The sequence below is a fragment of the Theobroma cacao genome, chromosome 3 (assembly GCF_053813885.1).
Source record: "Theobroma cacao isolate CCN51 chromosome 3, ASM5381388v1, whole genome shotgun sequence".
Taxonomy (NCBI): Eukaryota; Viridiplantae; Streptophyta; class Magnoliopsida; order Malvales; family Malvaceae; genus Theobroma; species Theobroma cacao.
The window spans coordinates 16,898,897-16,926,299 of record NC_142641.1 but is presented as its reverse complement, the minus strand read 5'-3'; the positions used below and the strand labels follow the sequence as shown (position 1 = coordinate 16,926,299).

The 27,403-nt window shown below is 35.2% G+C and overlaps 1 long non-coding RNA gene across 1 annotated transcript in view; it reads right to left on the bottom strand.

Moving 5' to 3' along the window:
- Nucleotides 1–21,965: 21,965 nt before the first annotated feature.
- LOC148763634 (uncharacterized) overlaps nt 21,966–27,403 on the bottom strand; it is a 53,343-nt gene continuing 47,905 nt past the window's right edge. Inside the window, exon 3 of the long non-coding RNA XR_016025469.1 lies at nt 21,966–22,087. This is a non-coding gene — a long non-coding RNA (uncharacterized LOC148763634). The remainder of the gene's footprint in view (nt 22,088–27,403) is intronic.

Here is a 27,403-nt window from a genome sequence, read left to right as displayed (position 1 = left end):
GATTTACACTCATTACCCAGAATGCCAATCGAAACCTCGCAAGGCTTTCGTATCATTTATTGCCTTTCCTGTGAGCAATCATTGTTAAACATTTCATTTTACATAATTACCAGTCGTTTCCGGCTCAAGTAAATCAAAAGACAAAATTTTTTTAAAAGGATTTATAAACAAATATTACTATTCAAAATATTGATTAAAATATAGCATTTTTATATAAAACAATATTTACAGAAACACGTGTAAGTAAAATAAATTCATACATACAATAATTTACAAAATTATAACGTACAATAATAATTACAATGACAAGTGGCCCATAAATACACCAAGTGTGGGTGATAGTAACCTACTATCTGTGAGATAGAGGGGTCAACTGGAATCCTCGACAAAATCGGGTATCTACAAGCTACCATAGGCCTGAAATATTTGGAAAGGAGGTGGATGAGATTTTGTAATCCCAATGAGTAAATAGACATTATTATAAATATCTAAAGGCGAGTAAAATGGAGGCAAGTTTCAACAATAAATCACAAACCATTTCATAAGGTTTTCAATTTATTTCTTAAACCATAAAATATTTGTAATTTACCAAAACAGTAGTTAAAGCTTATGACTTTTATTAAAAACAAGGCTCAAGCCAAAAACTAATCCTCGGGGATACCTTGGCTGAGGTATCTAACCGAGTCCGCCAAGGTTGTTAAGATATTTACATGTTAAACACATGTTAGTTTTGAAAACAAGCCGTTCCTTGGCGTTGGCCGAGTTACACATTCATATAGGGGTTCGACATGAAGTGAGCTCTAACACTACCCCGGGAGTTACCCTCCTCGCCTCTACAACTGAAGTAACTATATAACCGGGTTTACCGTGCCCCTCTAATAGGAGTCCACGGAAACCAGTCACTGCAGTGACTAAACCCACCAATTTTAATAAAATTTCGATAGTATAACGTGGCTTTTATTTATTTACCCAGCCTGCATAGTAAAAGACAGCTTACATAAATTCCTAATGCAATTATAAAATATAGCCACATATACTCATATATCATAAGCCATTCATAGGAAAATATATTTTTCAAGACAATTGACAGCCTCCCATTTACTCAATTTCATAATCAAAAGTTTCTTATTTCAGATAATCAACACAATATATTTATTTGTCACATTTATTTCTAAAATATCAAAAGTCCCATTTTAATCTCAGTTTCGTTTCATAAAATACATAAAGAGCATTTAAAAACAAACTCTAGATAATTTACAATAATAATAGGTTTACTCACAGTTTTCGAAAACTAAATTCGGGTACTCCAACTATTACTCCTTGGGTGCGATTTCTTTTCCCTTGCCAGAGGATTCGCCACCTTGACAAATTGCACAATTAAGAGGTTTACTACTTTGGTACTAAACCAAAATAAACTAATTTATACTACTAATGCATGATATGAAGTGCAAAATGTCTAAATTTTGCCTAAACGCGGTGTTAGCCTATTTCGGTCTTTTACCCGATAAATCGATATACTCGTCTGTTTAAACTCCAAATTAATTTTTTTCAGTTTCTATACCTCAATTGCACCCAAATTGACTTAATGTCCCTCAGTGTGGTGCAAATAATCAATCCCGACAACAAATTACGAAAATACCCCTAGTGGGTAAAAATTCATATTTTTACTCCGAAAATTCCCTTATTTTTCTAGGCTCATAATTCATCATTATTCATCATAATTCCTCAAATAAACATCAAGATCAGCAGCCAATATTCCCCTAGAAAATTCAGCATAATGGGTTTCAATGGGAGAAAATTATTTCTCTAGCTTATTTTTGCTATATTTCAATATAACCTAACTAAAATCACTTAATTCAATTAAAATCAACCAAAACTCAAGCTCAAAACTCATCCATGAAGGTTTGGCCAGTATGGGTGTCCATACCCACTTTCTAATTTTGCATGGAAATGAGAAAAAATACATGGGTACTGAAAATCACAAGGAAAATCAATGAAATTTACCTTTTTAATGCTTGATTTCTTGATTTCTCTTGATTTTCCCCAAATTTTTCAGCTAGGGTTCTTATTTCTTTTCCCCCTTTTCTCTCCTGGTTTGGACGGCTTGAAGAAGATGAGAATTCTGGAAATTTTGACCTTTTTAAAGGCTAAAATAATATAATATTATTTTATTCATTTTATTAATGTTTTATTAATTCCTTAAATTCTAGCCACCCATTTGTTTCCAAATTTTCACCATACACTTACCCCACATATCCATAGCTTAGATAAAATTCTCAGACTTATCCAAAGTCTTGGTGGAGTAATTTTTAAAATTTACACTTTTACCCCCGTAAAAGTCAAAAATTACATTTCTGCCCCAAAAACTGAAAAATTGCCCATAGACATATTTTTCATCCCTTATACTCATACCATTCTCCAATTTGTCAAATTTGATCTAAATTCTCTCAAAATCTCAAATTTTATCCGCGGGTGGCAAAATTACGATTTTACCCCTACACTCCAAAAATCACTGAAATTAAACTTTTTCACTTCTTATCATTAAATTATACTCCAAATAGTTAATCTTGGTCAAAAATTTCACTCCATGATCAAATTATTATCTTAGGTGGCAAAATGACGATTTTGCCCCTAAACATCAAAATTTTCAAATTTTCCTCAAATGAACCCTCGAACTCCAAATAATCATTTTTAGTCATTCCTGGACTGTAAAATGTTAAATTTCATCCTACGATTCCTATTTGAACTAGTTCGAGATTAAATGAACTCAAGTGTACCGTTAAGTACAATACCGGGTTTCATCTATTCTTATAGACTTTTCTAGCGTAATAACATGCTACTCAGTGTATGTATGTCATGACATGTGTTTATAGGGTCGGGTTTTACACCATATATAGATAATAATCCGTACATTTCGCATCTCATTTCATGCATTCATATAGAGCCTAAATTAGTTTTATAACGGTTTAATACAAATATAGTAAATTGCTTGTTGTGCATTATGTTTAGGTGGTGAAACTTTCGATAAAGGTAAAGAGATTGTACCCGAAGATCGAGACTAAGAGTACTTCGACTCCCGATATCGTGAGTAACCTTATTATCGTCTTAATTATCTAAAGTAGTTTTTATTCGTTTTTGTGATTTTATAGAAAAATGAGTTTAAATGGTAAATCCTTATGTTTTATAAGCAAAATGTGATTAAATGAAATGAGTTTATAAATCATTTTGAAATTGAATGATGATTTTAGAAATTGAGTAATTGGAGACTGTTTGATTGTGTTGTAAATTTATGGTTTGAATTGAATGGCTTATGGTGATATTGGCATGAATGGTTGAATTGGAAATTGTGTTGAAATTGTATGAACTGTTTGTTTTGCCTTAACAGGCTGGGTAGTAATATAATTGCCATGTCATGCTGTCAAAACTTTTATTGATTTGGTGGGATATTGATTAGTCACTATAGTGGCGGGTTTCCGTGGACCAGTCTCATAGAGAAGGGCACGGTAAACCCGATTATATTTTACCTCGGTACGAGAGGCGCAGAAGGTATCTCCTGAGGTAAAGCTTTAGAGTTCACTACACGCTAAATCACCACGTGAGGGTGAACTCAGCCAACGCCAAGGAACGGCTATGCTTTTAAACGTAAAAATGTGTTTTATGCGTATATGAACTTTTCTTTAACAGCCTTGGCGGACTCGGTTGGATGCCCCGACCAAGATATCCCCGAGAATGAGTTTTGGCACGAGCCAAATTTTTAAGAAGTTCATAAGCCATGTTGATTATTTGAGTGAAATGAAATTATTTTATTTAGTTGAAATGAGTTTGAAACGTTATGAATCATAATACAATGAACTATTTTAAGTTGTCTCCATTTGCTCGACTTTAGATATTTTAGATGATGTTTATTTACTCACTGAGTTTATATAAACTAACCACCCTCCTTTCCACTCATTCCAGGATCAGGATAGTTTGTAGATAACTGATTTCGTCGAGGATCTACTTTTGGATTTACATCCTTAGAAATAGAAGGTCTACATTCTTGTACATATTTGTTTATTTTGGGAGCCCACATGTCATTGTAGAATATTTTGTATACCTGGCTACGTGTGCCACTGTATGTATGAATTTATTTTGCTTTTACGCTACCAAAATTATTTATGCAGAGTTCTATAAATATTGTTTTATAAGAAAATGGCATATTTTATTTAATATTTTTATTTAATTTGAATAGCTATAATTTCACTTTAAATTGATGAATTAGACAACGAAACTTATTTTTAGACATGAAATGGATGCTTATTACTCGTATATCATATTTTTACCAGGGTTTGAAAATATTAGGTAAAATGACCAAAATACCCCTGTGTAGTAGAAATTACTTTTTGATTGTTTTTGATTTGAAATTGGTCTATATTTCTTTAAAACATGGTATTTAATAACTGTTGCTCACATGGGAGAAGTAAAACTGATGCGAAAGCTTTACGAGGTTTCGGTTGGCATTCCGGGTAATGAATGTCAATCGAGACATCGTGACGGTTGTCATGGGCTCGATGGGAATTCCGGTCGTGACATCTATCATACCCTTTTTCAACTAGAAATTTTGAAAGCCTCTCATACCAAGCTCTAGGAGCTTGTTTCAATCCATACAAGGCTTTATGAAGTTGGAAAACATGATCAGATTTTTCAAAGTCTTCAAAACCAGGTGGTTGTTCTACATATAATTCCTCTTGAATTAATCCATTTTAAGAATGCACTTTTTACATCCATTTGGAACAATTTAAAATTCATGAAACATGCAAAAGCTAGCAACAACCTTATGGCTTTAATCCTAGCAACGAGAGTAAAGGTTTCATCATAATTTATTCCTTCCTCTTGGTTGTATCCTTTTGCAACTAGCCTAGCTTTATTTCTAACTACATTTCCTTGCTCATCTACCTTATTTCTAAATACCCATTTTGTACCAGCAATAGGGTGATTTGCAGGTCTAGGTACTAATGACCATACACGACTCCTTGTGAATTGATCAAGTTCTTTTTGCATGGCCATTATCCAACTTTCCTCTTTTTCAACTTCTTTAAAGTTTTTTGGTTCAATTTGAGATATAAAAGCTGAAAACTCACAAGTTTCTCTAGTTGCTTTCCTAGTTTTAACTCCTTGTGAAATGTCACTTATTATTTGGTCTTGTGGGTGATCTCTTATAAATCTCCAACTCCTTGGTAGATCATCATGCTGATTTTTTGCTCTTTGCAGATTTTCTAGAGGTGGAGTTTCATTTTCTCTTATAGGTGAGCTTTCTTCATTATTTTTTTTTGTTTTCTAAACTCATTTCCTCCATTTGTTTTTCTAGGACTTCTACATCATCATCATCATCATCATGAACTTCTTTTTGTAAAGCATTTGACTCATCAAAAACTACATGAATTGATTCTTCAACAGTTAAGGTCCTTTCGTTAAAAACTTTATAGGCCTTTGAGTTTAATGCATATCTTAAAAATATTGCTTCATCACTCTTTGCATCAAACTTCCCTAAGGCTATTTTTCATTGTTCAATACAAAGCACTTGCAACCAAAACTCCTAATGTGAGAAATATTTGGTTTCCTACCTTTATAAAGTTCATATGGAGTCTTTGAAATCAAGGGTCTTATTGAGACTCTATTAAGAATATAAGCTGTTGTATTTACTACCTCGGCCCAAAGATATTTAGGTAGGTTATTCTGACATAGCATAGTCCTAGCCATTTCTTTTAGGGTTTGGTTTTTCCTTTCTACAACTCCATTTTGCTGGGGTGTTCTAGGTGCAGAAAAATTATGATCCAACCCTTTTTCATTGCAAAATTTTTCAAACTCATCATTTGCAAATTCTCCTCCATGATCACTCCTTATGCTAACTATGGCTAGTCCTTTTTCATTTTCTACTTTCTTACAATGACTTAAGAAGGCTGATAAAGCATCACTCTTATGAGCAAAGAAAATAAACCCAAGTATATCTAGAATAGTCATCAACTATTACAAAGCCATCGGATTTTCCTCCTAAACTAGTTGTGCTTATTCGACCAAATAGATCAATATGAAGCAATTCAAGAGGTCTAGATGTTGAAACAGCCTTCTTAGACTTGAAAGGTGTTCTAACTTGTTTTCCTAGTTAGCAAGCATCACATATTCTATAATTTTCAAATTTTAACTCCGACAGTCCAGCAACAAGATTTTTCTTAATTAATTTTTACATGGTATACAAGCTAACATGTCCTAATCTCCTATGCCATAGCCAACTATCATTTTCAGCATTTGCAACAAGTCATACTTCACTATTTACTTCAAGATCTTCAAGAAAAACTATATACATATTTTTCAATCATTTTCCTATAAATGAGATTTTATTTGTACTCGTATATATTACTTCACACTTGGTTGAATCAAAAAAAACTTTAAATCCTTTATCACATAATTGACTAATACTTAGTAAATTATGCTTTAAGCCTTTAACCAACAACACATGACTAATTTGAGTTTGGGAATTCTTACCAACCGTACCTATACCATGGACTCTTCCTTTTCAATCATCTCCAAAGGATACGAATCCTCCCTTTCTCTTATCCAGCTGAGCAAACAGCATTTCATGTCCTATCATGTGCCGTGAATAGCCACTGTCCATGTACCAAGGCTGTTTCTTCTTGAGTTGAGCTTTTGAACATGTCTTCTTTAAGTCCAGCTCAACCTACAAAACATAATTTTAGTTTTTCTTTACAGGTACCCATATTTTGATGGGTCCTTGAGTGTTAGTTGCAACAAAGGATCCCTTAGGAACCCAAATTTTCTTAATTTTTTGCACTTTTCTTTCCTTAAAATAGTCATGTGATAAATGACTAATTTTACTACAAATGTAGCATCTTAGTGATGCATTCGCAGAATCTTTCTTTTTGTACACATCTCTTTTTGGAAATTCATTTTTCAAACTTTTAAGAGCTGTGTTTTCATCAAGAGTTATTTGCAAAGCTTCTGACTTGTTTTCCAGCTCTTGTTTTAAAACCTCAAAGTCTATTTTTGAGTGTTCTAACTCAATTTGTAAAATATTTCTTTGCTCAAAAACAAAAGTAAAATTTTGTTTGATTTAATCCAAATCATTTTCAAGTAATGCAGCCTTTTTCTTTAATGATTTGTATTTTGAAAAAAGCTTTTCAAATTCATCGTAAAAGCATTCATACTCATCTTGCAAGTCATCAAAAGAATTATTGCGGGGGGCTGAGGATACCTCTGTTTCATCATCTTGTGCCATTAAACAAATATTGGCTCTTTCCTCAAATTTTTCATCTTCACCTTCAGAGCTTGAAGTGTCATTATCCGACTATGCAGCAGCCACCATTGCTTTCTTGGATTTCTTATTTTTCTTTGGAGTTTCATCTTTCAGCAATGGGCATTCAGACTTGAAGTGACCAGGTTTCTTGCACTCATAACAGATGAGCTCCTCTTTCTTGTTGGAGTCAATTTTGTTTTTGTTTTTGCATGGGGCACCTTGGTCTTTCTTGAAACCTCTTCTAGCTAGCCTTCAGTTTCTTCTGCTCATTAGCTTTCTAAATTTTCTTGCAACCAGAGCTAATTCTTCATCATCATCACAGGAAAGCTCTTCCAACTCTTCTTCAAGGATGTTGGCTTTAAGTGCAATACTATTTTTCTTTTCCTTTGCTTCCCTTCAGTCTTCTTCTTCTTCTTCTTCCTTAAGCTATAGCTCATAAGTAAGAAGAGAACCACAAATCTCATCAAGTGTGATGATGTTCAGATCTTTAGCCTCTCTAATGGCAGTCACTTTAGGCTTTCAGTTTTTTGGTAGACTCCTAAGTAGTCTTTTTACTAATTCATGTTCAAGAATATGCTGGCCTAGCTGACTCAATTTATTTGTGATGTTTGTAAATCTATCAAACATGCTGGTGACGTCTTCACCAGGCTCCATTTTGAACATTTCATAACTATATGTTAAGAGGGCAATTTTGGACTCCTTGACTTGAGAAGTCCCTTCATGGATTATTCTAAGTTTCTCCCCCACTTGTTTAGCTGTTGTACAATTTGAGACTTTGTTAAATTCAGTGGGGGCCAAGGCAGAATGTAATGTGTTGACGGCCTTAAAATTTATTTGAACTTTCTTAGTTTCAGCCTCAGTCCATCCAGACCTTGGCTTGGGCATCATCTTATTTGTCACTACATTCACGGTTGAGGGCATAAAGGGTCCATCAATTATGACGTCCCACATTTAATAATCTATAGCTCTAATATACATTAACATTTTTGTGCTCCAATAAGGGTAATTAGAGCCATTAAACAGAGGTGGTCTGTTTGTTGCTGTCCCTCAGCAACTATGGAGTTTTGTTGAGCCATTTAGATCCTCCCATAGGATGTTAAGCCTTAATAACAGGGAACTAGCTCTGATACCAATTGTTGGTCCCGATAATATGTGCTAGAGGAGGGGTGAATAGAACAATTTGGCTCTTAACAATATTGGAAACTAATTTCCAAAACATAAGAAAATAAAAACAGAGTATAAGATGCACAACAATTTAGAGTGGTTCGGTCCAAGACCTTCATCCACTACTTTGATTATCCAACCAAGGATTTTCCCACAAATCAGCTAAGAACCGGTGAAATTCACAATCTTTCACTAAGCTTTACAATGGCTTTACAAGGCTCATCCAAAACCTTTTACACTAGTTTTTCATGGGCTCAACTAAAACCCAAAGTGGTTTTCCAAGGCTCAACCACAACCTACAACAATCAAGCTATCCCAAGCTTGAAGAACCCCTTAGAGTGACTTCCTCACTCTAAGAATACAAGAAAAGTAGTAAAAGAAAGTACCTATGATCACAGGTTGATTTGATTGGTACAAGATTGAGTGCAAAATACAAATGCAAAGAGTAGGCATTTAAGTGCAGTGAAGATTTTCTGGTTTTTCAACTCTCTATAGCTCAAATCTCATTCAAGGCTTTTAAAAACTTGTTTCTAATTGTTGGAAGACCCTTTTATACTTGGAGATGCAACTCTGATGGCAATTTAGCAGTTTTATGTCCGTTGGAAATAGTTGAGGATGAGTTCTAGCCGTTAATCTGTCTTGTAGTGCTCTGGTTCAATTTGCAGACAGAGAGCTCTTAATTGACTGACTTGGTCAACTAAGTTGATTCTGTTTCTTAAACTCTTCAGCCTACCATTCCTCCAATTTGAAACTTGGTCAACCAACATTCTTCCTTGTTTCACCAATAGGCTTCCTCCTTGTTAGATAGTTATATCTTGTTATTTTTATTCCTTTTTTTCTTTTGATATACTCTTTGAGGAGTTATGTAAAACCCGACCCTATAAATGCATGTCATAACATACATGCACTGAGTAACATGTTATTACGTTAGGAAAGTCTCTAAGAATAGACGAACCCCGATATTGTACCTAACGGTACACTTGAGTTGATTTAACCTCAAACTAGTTCAAATAGGAATTGTAGGATGAAATTTAATATTTTACAGTCCAGGAATGACTAAAAATGATTGTTCGGAGTTCGAGGGTTCATTTGGGGAAAAATTGGAAATTTTGATGTTCAGGGGTAAAATCGTCATTTTGCCACCTAAGATAATAATTTGATCATGGAGTAAAATTTTTGACCAATATTAACTATTTGGAGTATAATTTAATGATAGGAAGTGAAAAAGTTTAATTCTGGTGATTTCTAGAGTGTAGGGGCAAAATCATAATTTTACCACCTGGGGACAAAATTTGAGATTTTGAGAGAATTTAGATCAAATTTGACAAATTGGAAAATGGTATGAGTATAAGGGATGAAAAATATGTCTATGGGCAATTTTTCAGTTTTTGGGGCAAAAATGTAATTTTTCACTTTTACGGGGGCAAAAGTGTAAATTTCAAAAATTACTCCACCAAGACTTTGGATAAGTCTGAGAATTTTATCTAAGCTATGGATATGTGGGACAAATGTATGGTGAAAATTTGGAAACAAATGGATGAAATTTTAAAAACGAGCCAATGGGAAAGTGACATATGGCACTTTTTAATGATTTAATATTATTTTAATGAAAAGTTAGCCCATTTAAACCCCATATTAAGTGATGGTCGGCCATAAGGAGAGAACAAGAAAGAAAATAGAGAGGAAAGGAAGAAAAGAGAAAAATCAAAGGGAAACTAGAAAATTCAAAGGGGAAATCGTGTTTTTCGTTTGTTTACACGGTAAGATTTTTCGACTTTAGCTTGATTTCTACCTTTCTTATGCCTTTGTTTCCATTTAGCATGCTTGAGGAGAGAGATCAAAAAGTGATATCAAGGGCTGGATGAAATTCAAGGGGGAGGAATTTGAAATTTTTATGTTTTGATTTTTAGTTAAATTGATAGTTTTAGTTAGTTAAATGTGTATAGAAATCAAATTGGGCAAGAAAGCATGAAATTTTCACAATACCCACCCTTGGCTGAATCTTCAATGATGTACAATGATGAAGAACTTATTTTTATTCTAAGAGAAATGAAGAGAAAATGATGAAAAATGGTTAAATGTGATAGAAAAACAAAGTGAAAAATTTACCTAGTTAATGTCCCATTTTTGGCCGAATTTTCCAAGGAGGAAAGTGAGCTGATTTTGGTGATTTTAGTGAGTTATTGGCTGATATTCAATGGTTAGAAATGTTGGAGAGAAAATGGGACAATTTAGAGCTAAAATGGAGTACGTTAGCAATTTATCGGGTAAAGTGCCAAAAATAGGTTAATACCGCATTTAAGCCGTTTTAGGCTATTGCATTTCATACCATGCATTAGTATAGGATTTAAGTCAATTATATAGTGATTTAGCATCAATGTGGTGAATTGTGTAATTTTTGCAATGTGTCTAGGAGGAGAGCCTTCCGGTAAAGGCAAGGAAGTCGTACCCGACGAACAGTGATCGGGGTACCTAAAAAGCAATTAGTTTGTACAAATGGTGAGTAAACCTATTCTTATTGTAAATTATCTAGAGTTTATTTTTAAATGCTCTTCATGGATTTTATGAAATGAAAATGAGATTAAAATGGGATTTTTGATGTTTTAGAAATAAATGTGATAAATAAAAATATATTGTGTTGATTATGAAATTGAGTAATTGGAGGCTGCCAATTATTTTGAAATATATATTTCTCTATGAATGGCTTATGATATATGAGTATATGTGGCTATATGTTATAATTGCCTTGGGAATAAATGTAAGCTGTTTTACTATGCAGGCTGGGTAAATAAATGAAAGCCACGTTATACTGTCGAAATTTTATTAAAATTGGTGGGTTAGTCATTGCAGTGACGGGTTTCCGTGGACTGCCTATTAGAGGAGCACGGTAAACCCGATTATATAATTACTCCGGTTGTAGAGATGATGAGGGTAACTCCCGGGGTAGCATTAGAGCTCACTTCACTTCGAACCCCAACGTGAATGTGTAACTCGACCAACGCCAAGGAACGACTTGTTTTAAAAATAAAAATGTGTTTCACATGTAAATATCTTAACAACCTTGGCGGACTCGGTTAGATGCCTCGACCAAGGTATCCTCGAGGATTAATTTTGGCTTGAGCCCTGTTTTTAATAAAAGTTAGAAGCCTTAACAATTGTTTTGGTAAATTAAAAATATTTTATGGTTTGAGAAATAAATTGAAAACTTTATGAAATGGTTTGTAATTTGTTGTTTAAACTTGCCTCCATTTTACTCGCCTTTAGATATTTATGATAATGTCTGTTTACTCATTGGGATTGAAAAATCTCACCCACCTCCTTTCCAAATATTTCAGGCCTGTGGTAGCTTGTAGATACCCGATTTTGTTGAGGATTCCAGTTGACCCCTCTATCTCATAGACAGTAGGTTACTAGCACCAACACTGGGTATATTTTGGGCCACTTGTCATTGTAATCATTATTGTACATTATAACTTTGTAAATTTTTGTATGTATGAATTTATTTTACTTTCACGTTACAAAAGATTATTTACATGTGTTTCTATTTTATATTGTTTTATATAAAAAAATGATATATTTTTGTCTTTTGATTTTCTTGAGCCAAAAACGACTAGTAATTGTTTAAAACAGAATATTTAAAAATGATTGCTCACAAGAAAGGCAAGAAACTGATATGTAAGCCTTGCGGGGTTCTGATTGGCATTCTATGTAATGAGTGTCAATCGGGACATCGCGGCGGTTGTCATGGGCCTGAGGGAGGTTCCGGGTCGTGATAATTCGGTTGGTATCAGAGCTTTTGGTTTAAAAGCTTATAGTTTTGAAAGAAGTTTTTGATTTTTAAAGTTGTTGGATTTAAAGTTATTTTAAAATAATTTACAATGTTAGTGTGGCCTAGTTAAGATTAGTTAGTTGCATGTAGTTGCATATAGAGTCTTAAGTCGTCTAAACCAATTCCGTTCTTTTTGTAGATCATTATGCCTCCTCGACGTGAGCTGCCACCTATCACTAGATCTATTGGTAGGGGAAGAGATCGCCCTAGACAAAGTCTGCCGGATTCCATAGAAGAGGAGTTGGCTGCGTCATCTTTTAGAGCAATTCCTACTGCTGAGTCTACGGACATTCCTGTACCTCCTCCACCACCTGTTGCTGCTTTAGTGTACCTGCCATGTCACCGGAGGTAGCTTAGGCATTAGCGACTTTTCTCACTGCTCTTACGAGTCAGGCTCAGGCTGGTCCAGTTCCACCCACTGTTTCCCCTGTAACAGCCCCAGTACCACCACCTCCTATTCCACCCTAGACACCGGATGTCTCCATTTCTAAGAAATTGAAGGAAGCTAGACAGTTAGGTTGCGTCTCGTTTACTAGTGAGTTGGATGCGATCGCAACTAAGGATTGGGTTATTCAAGTGTCGGAGACATTGGCAGATATGGGATTAAATGATAAGATGAATTTGAAGGTGGCTACACGGTTATTTGAGAAGAGAGCTCGTACCTGGTGGAATTCAGTGAAGTCTCGCTCTTTTATACCGCTGACTTGGACAGATTTCCTTCGAGAGTTCGGTGGTCAGTATTACACTTATTTCCATCAGAAAGAGAAAAAGAGAGAATTTCTGAGCTTGAAACAAGGGAACCTGACCATTGAGGAGTATGAAACTCGTTTTAATGAGCTGATGCTTTATGTACCTGAGTTGGTGAGATTGGAGCAAGACCAGGTAAACTATTTTAAGGAGGGACTTCGTAATGAGATACGGGAGCACATGATAGTGACTGGCAAGGAGTCATATAAGGAAGTTATGCAGATGGCCTTACGAGCTGAGAAGCTCGCCATTGAGAATAGACGGATCTAAGCTGAGTTTACAAAGAGAAAGAATCTGCCTATGTTCCCGGGTCAGTCTTCAAAGAGAGGTAAAGATTCGACATTTGCTGTAGGAAGTACTACCTCAACGTTTGTGGCATCCACTAGACCTCCATCTCAGCAGTCACAGTCGAGATCTTCTAGATTTGATTGGCCAGTGATGAGTAGTCAGGGGAGGACTTCAGGAGGATTGGATAGATGCCGTAATTGCGAAAGATTTCATGTTGGGTCATGTAGACAGCCTGTAAAGTGTTTTCAATGTGGCCAACAGGGGCATATCCAAAGAGATTATCCTCAGTTGAGACGGGGTACAGTAGCTACTTATACTCCTCTGACTCGTTCTAGTATACCGAGGAGAGACATTTAGGGATCACAGTCTAGACAGGGCCTAGTGATACGGTCAAGCATAGGGAGTAATACCCCAGAGCAACCATCTTTCAGACCGCAGCCCCAGATTTCGACCAGGGTCTTTGCAGTGACTGAGGATGAAGCCCGGGTTTGACCTAGCACAGTAACAGGTATTATGATTGTGTTTGATAAAGATGCACATGTTTTGATAGATTCGAATTCCGATAGATCATACGTGAGCATATCATTTGCATCATTCTCAGATAGGAACCTGTCACCATTAGAGGAAAAGATTATAGTGCATACTCCTCTAGGCGAGCGGTTAGTAAGAAATACTTATTTTAGGGATTGTGGTATTAAAGTTGGGGAAGAAGAATTTATGGGTGATTTAATCCCTTTGGAGATTCCGGACTTCGATTTGATCTTGGGTATGGATTGGTTGTCCACTCATCGAGCAAAGGTGGATTGTTTTAAGAAAGAAGTGATTCTCCAGAGTTTAGAGGGAGCAGAAGTTGTATTTACGGGGGAGCATCGAGTATTACCGTTTTGTGTAATCTCGGCCCTCAAAGCTTTGAAATTGGTACGAAAGGGATATTCGGCATACTTGGCTCACGTGATTGATATATCGAGGGAGGAACCTAAGTTAGAGAATGTCCCCGTAGTAAGTGAGTTCCTTGATGTATTTTCTGATGAATTACTGGGACTTCCTCCCGATCATGAGTTAGAATTCACCATTGACTTACTTTCGGGTACTGCCTCTATCTCTATTCCTCCATATAGAATGGCTCCAGCAGAGTTGAAGGAGTTGAAAGTACAATTGCAAGAGTTAGTGGACAAGGGTTTTATATGCCTTAGTACATCTCCGTGGGAAGCACCGATTTTATTTGTGAAAAAGAAAAACGGTACATTTCGATTATGTATAGATTACTGACAGCTTAACAGAATAACCATTATGAACAAGTATCCGTTGCCGAGGATTGATGATTTTTTTGATCAATTACAAGGAGCTACAGTGTTTTCTAAGGTTGATCTGAGGTCTGGGTATCATCAGTTGAGGATTGAAGAACAGGATGTACCCAAGACAGCGTTCAGGACTCGGTACGATCATTATGAGTTCTTGGTCATGCCTTTCAGGTTAACTAACTCACCAGCAGCTTTTATGGATCTCATGAACAGGGTGTTCCACCTTTACTTGGGCAAGTTTGTTATTGTGTTCATTTATGACATCCTGGTTTACTCGAGAGTTAATGATGAGCACGTTACCCACTTGCGTATAGTATTACAGACTTTGCGGGAAAGACAGTTGTATGCAAAGTTTTTGAAGTGTGAGTTTTGGTTACAGGAAGTGGTATTCTTGGGACACGTAGTATCAGGAGCTGGAATATATGTTGATCCCAAGAAGATAGAGGCAATTTTACAATGGGAACAACCTAAGACAGTGACAGAGATTCGTAGTTTCCTCGGATTAGCCGATTATTATCGGAGGTTTGTTCATGGGTTTTCCTTAATAGCAGCTACTTTGACCCGTTTAACTTGTAAAGGAGTTAAGTTTGTGTGGGATGATGTTTGTGAGAATCGATTTCAGGAGCTAAAGAACCGGTTAACCTTTGCTCTCGTTTTAACACTTCCTGTGAATGGTAAAGGATTTGTGGTGTACAGTGATGCATCTAAGTTGGGGTTAGGGTGTGAGTTGATGCAGGATGAGAAAGTAATAGCTTATGCTTCCTGGCAGTTGAAGAAGCATGAAGCAAATTACCCTACCCATGATTTAGAGTTAGCAGCAGTGGTATTTGTTTTAAAAGTCTGGAGGCATTACTTGTATGGTGAGCATTGTCGGATATTTATGGATCACAAGAGTTTAAAATATTTGCTCACTCAAAAGGAGCTTAATTTGAGGCAAAGGTGATGGTTGGAGTTGATAAAAGATTATGACTTGGTGATAGACTATCATCCGGGAAAGGCAAACGTTATAGCTGATGCCTTAAGTCGTAAGTCTTCATCGTCTTTAGCAGCACTTCAGAGTTGTTATTTTCCAACATTATTAAAGATGAAATCTCTTGGGGTCTAGTTGAGAAATGGTGAGGATGGATCCTTATTGGCAAGCTTCATTATGCGACCTTCGTTACTTAATCAGATCAAGGACATTCAGAGGTCTGATGATGAGTTAAGAAAAGAAATTCAAAAACTGACCGATGGGGGAGTCAGTGAGTTTAGATTCGGAGAGGATAACATTTTAATGTTTAGAGACCGAGTTTGCGTTCCTGAGGGAAACCAGTTGAGACAGGTGATCATGGAAAAAGCCCATTCATCTGCCTATGCATTACATCTTGGAAGACCAAGATGTATAAGACTATCAGGGAGAATTATTGGTGGCCGGGTATGAAGCGAGACGTAGCAGAATTCAGAGCAAAGTGTCTCGTATGTCAGCAAGTTAAGGCGGAGCATTAGAGGCCAGTAGGTACACTTCAGTCTTTACCTATTCCTGAGTGGAAATGGGAGCATGTAACTACGGATTTTGTTTTGGGACTGCCGCGGACACAGAGGGGAAAGGATGCGATCTGGGTGATCATAGATCGATTGACTAAGTCCGCTCACTTTTTAGCTGTCCATAGTACATACTCTATTGAGAAGCTGGCTCAGCTCTATATAGATGAGATGGTGAGGCTACATGGATTTCCCGTTTCTTTATTGTCAGACCGAGATCCTCGATTCACTTCTCGATTTTGGTCGAGATTTCAAGAAGCTCTCGGAACCAAATTGAAATTTAGCACTACTTTTCACCCATAGACGGATGGTTAGTCAAAGAAGACTATCTAGACTATGGAGGATATATTGAGGGCTTGTGTCATGGATTTCCTTGGGAGTTGGGATAGACACTTGCTGTTAGTGGAATTTGCTTACAACAACAGCTTCTAGTCTAGCATCGGTATGGCACCGTACGAAGCTTTATATGGAAGGAAATGTCGTACTCCACTTTGTTGGGATGAAGTGGGTGAAAGAAAGTTAGCTAGTGTGGAATTGATTGAGCTAACTAATGACAAGATCAAGGTTCTACAAGAGAGGCTAAAGGTAGCCCAGGATAGGCAGAAGAGCTATGCAGATAAACGGAGAAAAGACTTGGAGTTTGAGATCGATGATAGAGTTTTTCTTAAGGTTTCTTCGTGGAAAGGTGTGATTCGATTTGCGAAGCGGGGAAAGCTTAACCCGAGGTATATTGGACCATTTTGAATCATTGAGAGAATTGGACCAGTGGCTTATCGGTTAGAACTACCTCCGAAGTTAGATCGGATCCACAATGTTTTCCATGTCTCCATGCTTAAGAAATATGTACCACATTCCTCTCACATCCTCGAAACACCTCCGATCGAGTTGCATGACGATTTGAAGTTCAAGGTGCAACTTGTAAGTATCTTGGATTGAAAGGATCGAGTACTGAGGAACAAGAGTATTTCAATGGTCAAAGTGTTATGAAAAAGTGCTCGAATGGAGGAAATGACATGGGAAGTAGAGCATCAGATGAGGAACCAATACCCGCATCTATTTGTCGAATCTGGTAAGTGAAATTTTGAGGTCAAAATTTTATTTTAAGGGGGGTAGAATTGTAAAACCCGACCCTATAAACGCATGTCATAACATACATGCACTGAGTGGCATGTTATTACGCTAGGAAAGTCTCTAAGAATAGACGAAACCCGGTATTGTACCTAACGGTACACTTGAGTTGATTTAATCTCAAACTAGTTCAAATAGGAATCATAGGATAAAATTTAATATTTTACAATCCAAGAATGACTAAAAATGATTGTTCGGAGTTCGAGGGTTCATTTGGAAAAAATTTGAAAATTTTGATGTTTAGGGGCAAAATCGTCATTTTGCCACCTAAGTTAATAATTTGATCATGGAGTAAAATTTTTGACCAAGATTAACTATTTGGAGTATAAATTAATGATAGGAAGTGAAAAATTTTAATTCTAGTGATTTTTAGAGTGTAGGGGTAAAATCGTAATTTTACCACCCACGGATAAAATTTGAGATTTTGAGAGAATTTAGATCAAATTTGACAAATTGGAAAATGGTATGAGTATAAGGGATGAAAAATATGTCTATGGGCAATTTTTCAGTTTTTGGGGCAAAAATGTAATTTTTCACTTTTACGGGGGCAAAAGTGTAAATTTCAAAACTACTCCACCAAGACTTTGGATAAGTCTGAGAATTTTATCTAAGCTATGGATATGTGGGACAAGTGTATAGTGAAAATTTGGAAACAAATGGATGAAATTTTAAAAACGGGCCAATGGGAAAGTGACACATGGCACTTTTTAATGATTTAATATTATTTTAATGAAAAGTTAGCCCATTTAAACCCCATATTAAGTGATGGTCGGCCATAAGGAGAGAACAAGAAAGAAAATAGAGAGGAAAGGAAGAAAAGAGAAAAACCAAAGGGAAACTAGAAAATTCAAAGGGGAAATCGCATTTTTCGTCTGTTTACACGTCAACGGTAAGATTTTTTGACTTAAGCTTGATTTCTACCTTTCTTATGCCTTTGTTTCCATTTAGCATGCTTGAGGAGAGAGATCAAAAAGTGATATCAAGGGCTGGATGAAATTCAAGGGGGAGGAATTTGAAATTTTTATGTTTTGATTTTTAGTTAAATTGATAGTTTTAGTTAGTTAAATATGTATAGAAATCAAATTAGGCAAGAAAGCATGAAATTTTCATAATACCCACCCTTGGCTGAATCGTTAATGATGTACAATGATGAAGAACTGATTTTTATTCTAAGAGAAATGAAGAGAAATTGATGAAAAATGGTTAAATGTGATAGAAAAACAAAGTGAAAAATTTACCTAGTTAATGTCCCATTTTTGGCCGAATTTTCCAAGGAGGAAAGTGAGCTGATTTTGGTGATTTTAGTGCGTTATTGGCTGATATTTAATGGTTATAAATGTTGGAGAGAAAATGGGACAATTTAGAGCTAAAATGGAGCACGTTAGCAATTTATCGGGTAAACTGCCAAAAATAGGTTAATACCGCATTTAAGCCGTTTTAGGCTATTGCATTTCATACCATGCATTAGTATAGGATTTAAGTCAATTATATAGTGATTTAGCATCAATGTGGTGAATTGTGTAATTTTTGCAATGTGTTGAGGAGGAGAGCCTTCTGGTAAAAGCAAGGAAGTCGTACTCGACGAACAGTGATCGGGGCACCTAAAAAGCAATTAGTTTGTACAAACGGTGAGTAAACCTATTATTATTGTAAATTATCTAGAGTTTATTTTTAAATGCTCTTCATGGATTTTATGAAATGAAAATGAGATTAAAGTGAGATTTTTTATGTTTTAGAAATAAATGTGACAAATAAAAATATATTGTGTTGATTATGAAATTGAGTAATTGGAGGCTACCAATTATTTTGAAATATATATTTTCCTATGAATGACTTATGATATATGAGTATATGTGGCTATATGTTATAATTGCCTTGGGAATAAATGTAAGCTGTTTTTACTATGCAGGTTGGGTAAATAAATAAAAGCCACGTTATACTGTTGAAATTTTATTAAAATTGGTGGGTTAGTCACTGTAGTGGCAGGTTTCCGTGGACTGCCTATTAGAGGGGTATGGTAAACCCGGTTATATAATTACTCCAGTTGTAGAGGCGAGGAGGGTAACTCCTGGGGTAGTATTAGAGCTCACTTCACGTCGAACCCCCACGTGAATGTGTAACTCGGCCAATGCCAAGGAACGGTTTGTTTTAAAAATAAAAATGTATTTCACATGTAAATATCTTAACAACCTTGGCGGACTCGGTTAGATGCCTCGGCCAAGGTATCCCCGAGGATTAATTTTTGCTTGAGCCCTATTTTTAATAAACGTTAGGAGCCTTAACAATTGTTTTGGTAAATTACAAATATTTTATAGTTTAAGAAATAAATTGAAAACCTTATGAAATGGTTTGTAATTTGTAGTTTAAACTTGCCTCCATTTTACTCGCCTTTAGATGTTTATGATAATGTCTGTTTACTCATTGGGATTGAAAAATCTCACCCACCTCCTTTCCAAATATTTCAGGCCTGTGGTAGCTTGTAGATACCCGATTTTGTTGAGGATTCCAGTTGACCCCTCTATCTCACAGACAGTAGGTTACTAGCACCAACACTGGGTGTATTTTGGGCCACTTGTCATTGTAATTATTATTGTACATTATAACTTTGTAAATTTTTGTATGTATGAATTTATTTTACTTTCACATTACAAAAGATTATTTACACGTGTTTCTATTTTATATTGTTTTATATAAAAAAAATGATATATTTTTATCTTTTGATTTACTTGAGCCAAAAACGACTAGTAATTGCTTAAAACGGAGTATTTAAAAATGATTGCTCACAAGAAAGGCAAGAAACTGATATGTAAGCCTTGCAGGGTTCTAATTGGCATTCCGTGTAATGAGTGTCAATCGGGACGTCGCGACGGTTGTCATGGGCCTGAGGGAGGTTCCAGCTCGTGACAAGTTAAATGATTAATTTCATATATTAATTTTCTTGCACACTCAAGTAAAGATATTAGACACAAATGAATGGGAATGTTTTATTATCATCAAAAACTAATAGAGCCAACAATTTAAAGGATAAAATTAGTGTAAAATGATAACCTTATTAAACCAAATAACAAATAAGGTGCTTGTTCCTTATAAACATAACTCCGTAAAAATCATAGTGCAATACTTTCCTTGGCAAACAATGCCGAAAACAAAGCATAGTAAAATAAATTTCAATCGTCGAAATCATTTATTTCCTTCAAAAATACAATAGTCATATAAAAGCACGCATGCTCCCGAAATGTGTGGCATGTAAAAACAATTGTGTATATCCATGTATATCAACTCATGATCAACATAGCATTGAAAGCTTTCAATTAAATAGGGGAGATGTGAAAAAACAATATCTTTTCACCATGCAAAAAAGTACGAATCTAAAAACTCTCAAGGCTCTCAAGTAGATAATCATAAATAATCAACCCGTGGACCCTCTTCCATGTAATAACAATCTAGGAGGCCCCCCTCCACCTAATTCTTATAGCCATAGCAGTCTCGACGATGTTGGCCGACATCGAAGAAATCATGTGGTCGCAACCACGTATATCAACTTGTGGCCTTGCCACGTATAACAACCCATGGCCTTGCCACATATAATCACAAACCGTGGCCTAGCCACATCTAATAACCCGTCAGTGACCTAAAAAGCTCTCTAGCTAGAGCTCACTTGTGCACAAGGGTCACATTTTCCCGATATGACATTCGACATACTCTCGATGCTCTCAGTTTGTCAAAACTATTTCAAAACCAAATCAAGGTTTCCAAGAGTTTTTCCCTAAATCATTTGAAAACAAGGTTTGGTAACCTTTCAAAGTTTCTTTTCACATTAAAATGCATGGTGTAAACATTTGCATAAAGTTCAAATTAAAACCAACTCACAAGAAATCAAATTTAAGCCATTTATTAAGTGCAATCAACTATGCACACTTCACAAAGATTCAAGGCACGATTTTGATGCAAAACATTGCAAAAGGGCTTATTTCCCGGTTTCTAAAACACTCTACATATATGTATATATATATATATAGTCTACACAACCAACTTCCAAATCAATTTGCATCTACAATTGCCTATCGTTTCTACCAGCTCATGCTTTCCACAAAAAGTAGTGAATAAATCATCGCAAACCATGTATTCAAATCACTTATCATTTTCTAGCAACTCATGCTTTCCACAAAGGCATTGGATAATACTATATATATACTTTGATATTGTCACGACCCGAAACTCCCAATCGAGCCCGTGACAACCGCCGCGAGACCTCGACAGACATTCTTCACCCCGAATGCCGATCGAAACCCCGTAAGGCTCTCGTGTCAGCTTCTGCACTTCCCCGGTGAGCAATAGTTATCAAATATCAAAATACGAAGGATTACAAATCATTTTCAAATCATAACATAACATTTTTTTTCTGGCTCACAGGGGCATTTTCGTCATTTTTGTTGAAAACCTCGAAACTTGCTAAAAATGTAGTAAGTAAGCCGAAAATATATATTTAATGATTTAAAAACAAATTAAATATCTAAAACATTCATTTGAAGTGAAAATTTGACCATTTGAATATAATAAAAATATTCAATAAAATAAACTATTTTCTTATAAAATAATTTTCATAAAACTATCGGTACATAATTCTTATAGCGTAAAAGTTAATTATATTTATATATACTATAAAGCAAATAACCAAAGCATAAAATTTCTTTTACAGTGACATGTGGGCCCACATCTAACCAAAATGCATCGGAAGTTGGAAACCTACAGCTTTTACCGATTCGAGTCCAAATGAAAGTCCTTGTCAAAGTTAGCTAACTATGGAATTCCCTGAGCCTGAAATGTGAGGAAATGAGGGTGGTGAGATTATAAAATCCCAGTGAGTAAACAGATACCATCTAAACTATCTAAAGTCGAGTAAATGGAGACAATTAAAATAAATCATCATACTGTAATTTCATTACCTTTCAACTCATTTCAACCAAATAAAATCAACCCATAAAAATCGAGAAATCAACTTGGCTTATGAATTTCTTAAAACTTTGGCTCGTGCCAAAACTCATACTCGGTGATACCTTGCGTAGGGCATCTAACGGAGTCCGCCAAGGCTATTAAAATCTTGTATACACTTAAAATATATTTTGGTTTGAGAAAAATACAGCCGTTCCTTGGAGTTGGCTGAGTTCCCCTTCACGTGGTGGTTTGGCGTGAAGTGAACCCTAAGCTATACCCCAGGAGATACCCTACGCGCCTCTCCGTTCGAGGTAATAATATAATGGAGTTTACCGTGCCCCTCTAATAGGCTGGTCCACGGAACCCCCTCTGCAGTAAATAATTAATATATAATCCACCAATCAATAAAATTCATTCTAGCATGACATGGCAATTTATTGCAACCTAGCCTCTCAAGGCTGAATACACAATATAAATAATTCTAACACCAAAATCAGTTTAGCCATTCATGCTCATTTATTATCATAAGCCATTCAATTCAAAACCATAAATTTGCAACACAAACTAGCAGTCTCCAATTACTCTATTTCCAAAACCAATATTCGATTTTCTAGAAAATTTATAAAATCATTTTATAAAATCACAATTTCTCTTAAAACATAGCAATTTACCATTTAAACTCATTTTTCATAAAATCACACAGTTGTATAAAACTACTCTAGATAATTAAGATGATAATAAGTTCACTCACTGTTCTAGGAGTCGATGTACTCCTAATCTCAGTCTCCAAGCACAATCTCTGTACTTTTACCAGTGTACTTTGTTCACCACCTATCCACAATGTACAATACATAATTCACCACATCAATAGTTGACCATTATAAAATCAATTCAGGCTCGGTATATATGCATGATATGATATACAACTTATCCGACAACCGCTTAAATGCGGTGTTGACCTAATTCGGCCTATTATCTCCAATTTAACTCCAAATCAATTCTTCTCACTTTCTACACTCCAATTATAACTAAATTACCTCCATGACTGTGAATGAGATTCAATTTATCAGTCTCGTAGCAAATTACGAAAATACCCCTAGTGGGTAAAAATCGTATTTTTGCTCTGAAAATTTCCATTATTTTTCTAGGCTCATAATTCATCATTATTCATCATAATTCCTCAAATAAACATCAAGATCATCAGCCAATATTCCCCTAGAAAATTCGGCCAATAATGGTAATGGAGGAAAATAAATTCTTTTCTTGTTGTTTTGTTCCTAAATATGCTAAACTAACTTAAAACACTAACATAACTTAAAATCAAATTAATCTAACAACTTTCTCTCTCCTAACCCATTTTTTCAGAATTGAATTCATCATGAAAACATGTAATTTAATCATGGAAAATAAAGAGAAATGCTTGGGAATAAGAAAACTCAAGCTTAATAGAAAAATCTCACCTTTTTCACTTAATTTCCTTGAAAATTCACACTTTTTCTTTGATTTTCTCTCTCTAGGGTTTTGTTTTTGTTTTCTCTCTCTTCTTGCTGGTTTGGCCGGCCATGGGGTGGAAGATGGGCTGATTTTATGCATTTTTATAAAGAAATAATAAAATAATAAAGGTATGACACATGGCATCATGTCATTGGCCCGTTTTTAAAATTTGAAAAATTTTAATCCTTTTTATCTCCACCACACAATTAGTCAATGGTCAAAATGAGGATAAAGGAAGACCATGTGCTGGAAAAATGTCCTGGTGGTGGAAAATTACAATTTTGCCCCTGAGGTGGCAAAATTACCATTTTACCCTTTTACTCCAAATTATATCGAAATTAAAATTTTTCACTTCCAATAAGTCAAATGGGGCCAAAAAAATCTTTTCTAAAATTCTCATTTTGTCCCCAAGTGGCAAATGACCATTTTGCCCCTAGATAGCAAAAATTCCGATTTGACTCCAAATTGATCCTCGAACTCCGAATCACCAGATTAAACCATTTTGGGACTTTAAAATTCTTAATTTCATCGTAAATTCTCTATTTAATCTAATTCGAGACTTAAATCAACTTTATTGTACCCCTAGGTACAATACCAACTTTTGTAAATTTTTCGGGACTCTCCTAGCATGCAAACATGCTATCCATCACATGTATGTCATGATAAATATTTTTATAGAGTCGGGCTTGTCATCTTCTCCCCCACTTGGATCAACCATATGATCCTTCTTGATGACTGATTTCGACATCCGGCTAAATATTAATATTTTAATATTATTTCATTAATAAAATATTATTTTATTCTAAAAATTTTATCTTGTCTCCTTGGTACCCAAAATACCTTATTATGCCTCACTTGACTTCCAAATCGCCTTTTATCTCACAAATTCTCCTCCGATAAAATTATTATTGTTTTATTGTTATTTTCTCACTTGCGGAATATTTTATCCTAAACTACTCCTTTCGTCTTTTATCACTTCTAAATATTTTAATTGACCTCAATTTGCATTCGATCAGTTTTATTTATCACCATATCAAAGTATGGGGTATTTCAGATATAGTAAGAATCTTTTAAAATTGACACCCCCTACTCACCTTTCTTGGCGGGATATTACTTCGCCAATTTAAACTCCTTGCGTTCTTAATTGATCAATATCACTTGTCATTTAACTGTTATCCTTCTTGATTTACACACATAGCAACTATCCTTTACTTGTCAATTTTCTACAGCAATTAAATTCAAAATACTTAGCAACTTTACAATTTATTCTATCCTACACTTGCTGCCCACACTTAGCTTTATGCCTTTATATCCCATGCCATTCTCTTTCTCATTCAAACATTAATCATCATTTTAATAATTCACATCATGCTAAAATCACCATTCTTTCTCAATTAACCTTTGCATATCCATATGCAAATTGACATATTTTTACTAAAGGAATTCATATCTTTTACATGCATAATTCTCTATATTATATGTACCGGGAACTTATTTATAACATTAAGTGCCCATTTCAACCTTTCCAAGCAACATTCATCATGGTCCATCTTATATTTTCATAGCATTAACCACATATATGGCAGCAATAATCATTCCAATCTCACTCAATTATTTCCAAGCTTACATGCATAATTATCTATCTAGCTTTCAATGCTTTATTTCTCAATCCTCCTTCCACATTATTCATCCTCATTTCTTTCAAATAACATAACAAGCACCCTTAACATTTCTAACTAGCTCAAGCATTTTTAGATCTTTTCAACAATCATCATTCCTCACAATGTGTCTTTCAAGTTTTCAATCAACACAACAATAGCCATTTTCTCAAAATCTTCTGACTACACTTAAAGCATTATTCATTTTTAACTTTGAGGTTGCTTGAGCCTCACATGCACTCCAATATTCTTCCAAGTTTCAATCACCAAGCTACCAACATTATTCACAAATTATTTTCTTAACAATGTTACCAACCGTAGGCCTTAAACACAATACCATGCTTACCTTTTCTCTTTCACTTTGAATCCATCATGCATCCAAGAGTGTGATGGCTTGCATGTCACTAAATCCTCTCCAATCAAGCTTTTCTTTGCTACCACAATACATTTCTTATGGTTACCAACCGATTATCAAAACATAATGTCACGACCCGGTACTCCCCTCGAGCCCGTGACAACCGCCGCGGTGTCCCGGTAGACACTTATTGCTCGGAATGTCAACCCGAAACCCTGCAAGGCTTTACTATCAGTTTCTCTATTCCCTTGTGAGCAACCATTGTCAAATATCGTGTTCTAAAAGATTTTAAGCTGTTTCCAACTTTAAACAAATAAAATATTAATTTTTCGTCTCACAGGAGTATTTTGGTCATTTTTCTCAAAAATTTTGAAACTGGCTAAAACGTAATATACAAGTACAAAACACATAATTCATATTCAAAATGAGTTTAAAAGTCTAAAATCTTCATTTAAAACGAAATTATGGTTATTTGAATATAATAAGAAAATAAAAGAAATATTAAGTAAAATATTCTATTTTCTTATAAAACAATATTTATAGAGTTATACGTGAATAATTTTTATAGCGTAAAAGCTAAATAAATTTATACATACTTAAATACAGTAAGCCAAAATATTTAATTTAATTTACAATAACAAGAGTGCCCCTAAATAAACAAAAGTAAAGAGGACTGTGAACCTACGGTTTGGAAAATGCAAATCCCACTGTAGTCCTCGATGAGATCAGCTATCTACAGTCTATACTGAACCTGAAATGGGTGGAAAGGAGGGTGGTGAGATTATAAAATCCCAATGAGTAAACAAACATCATCATAAACATCTAGAGTTGAGTACATGGAGACAATAAAGTAAATCATCATAAACTGGGTTATACAATTAGAACACATCTCGTTCAAAATACGTAAAAAGGCTTATGAATCTCATAAATATCTAGGCTTGTGCCATAAATCCATTCTCGGGGACACCTTGGCCGAGGCATCCTACCGAGACCGCCAAGGCTATTAAAATTCACATTTCACATAAATCATGTTTTTGTTTTGAAAACATAACCGTCCCTTGGCGTTGGCTGAGTTCCCCCTCACGTGGTGGTTTAGCGTGAAGTGAACCATAAACTTTACCCCAGGAGTTACCCTACGCGCCTCTCCGTTCGAGGTAAGAATATAATGGGGTTTACCGTGCCCCTCTAAAAGGCTGGTCCACAGAAACCCCCTACTGCAGTGATTAATTAATATATAATCCACCATATAATAAAACTCAATAACATGATATGACAATTTTGTAATTCGCAGTTTTTCAAGGTAACCAAACAATTCGCATTTCAATACAATTGCCAACTAGCCAATCATGCTTAATTTATCATAAACCAGTTAATTTAAACAATCAAATTCCCACAATTAACAGTCTCCGTGTACTTTATTTTTCAAAATCACTATTAATTTCAAAACAATTTATAAATTAATTTCATTGAAACACATTTATTCATAAAACATGAAAATTTACCTTTTTAAATTTCTTTTTTCATAGAATTCATGAAAGCATCTAAAAACCACCCTAGATAATTAAAATGACAGTAAGTTTACTCACAATGTCCAGAATGCAGACTTTCGAAGTACTTTGTCTACTGGTCCTCGGATACAATTTCCTTGCCTTTATCGGAGGACTCACCACCTTGACACAGTAAAAAAAATCA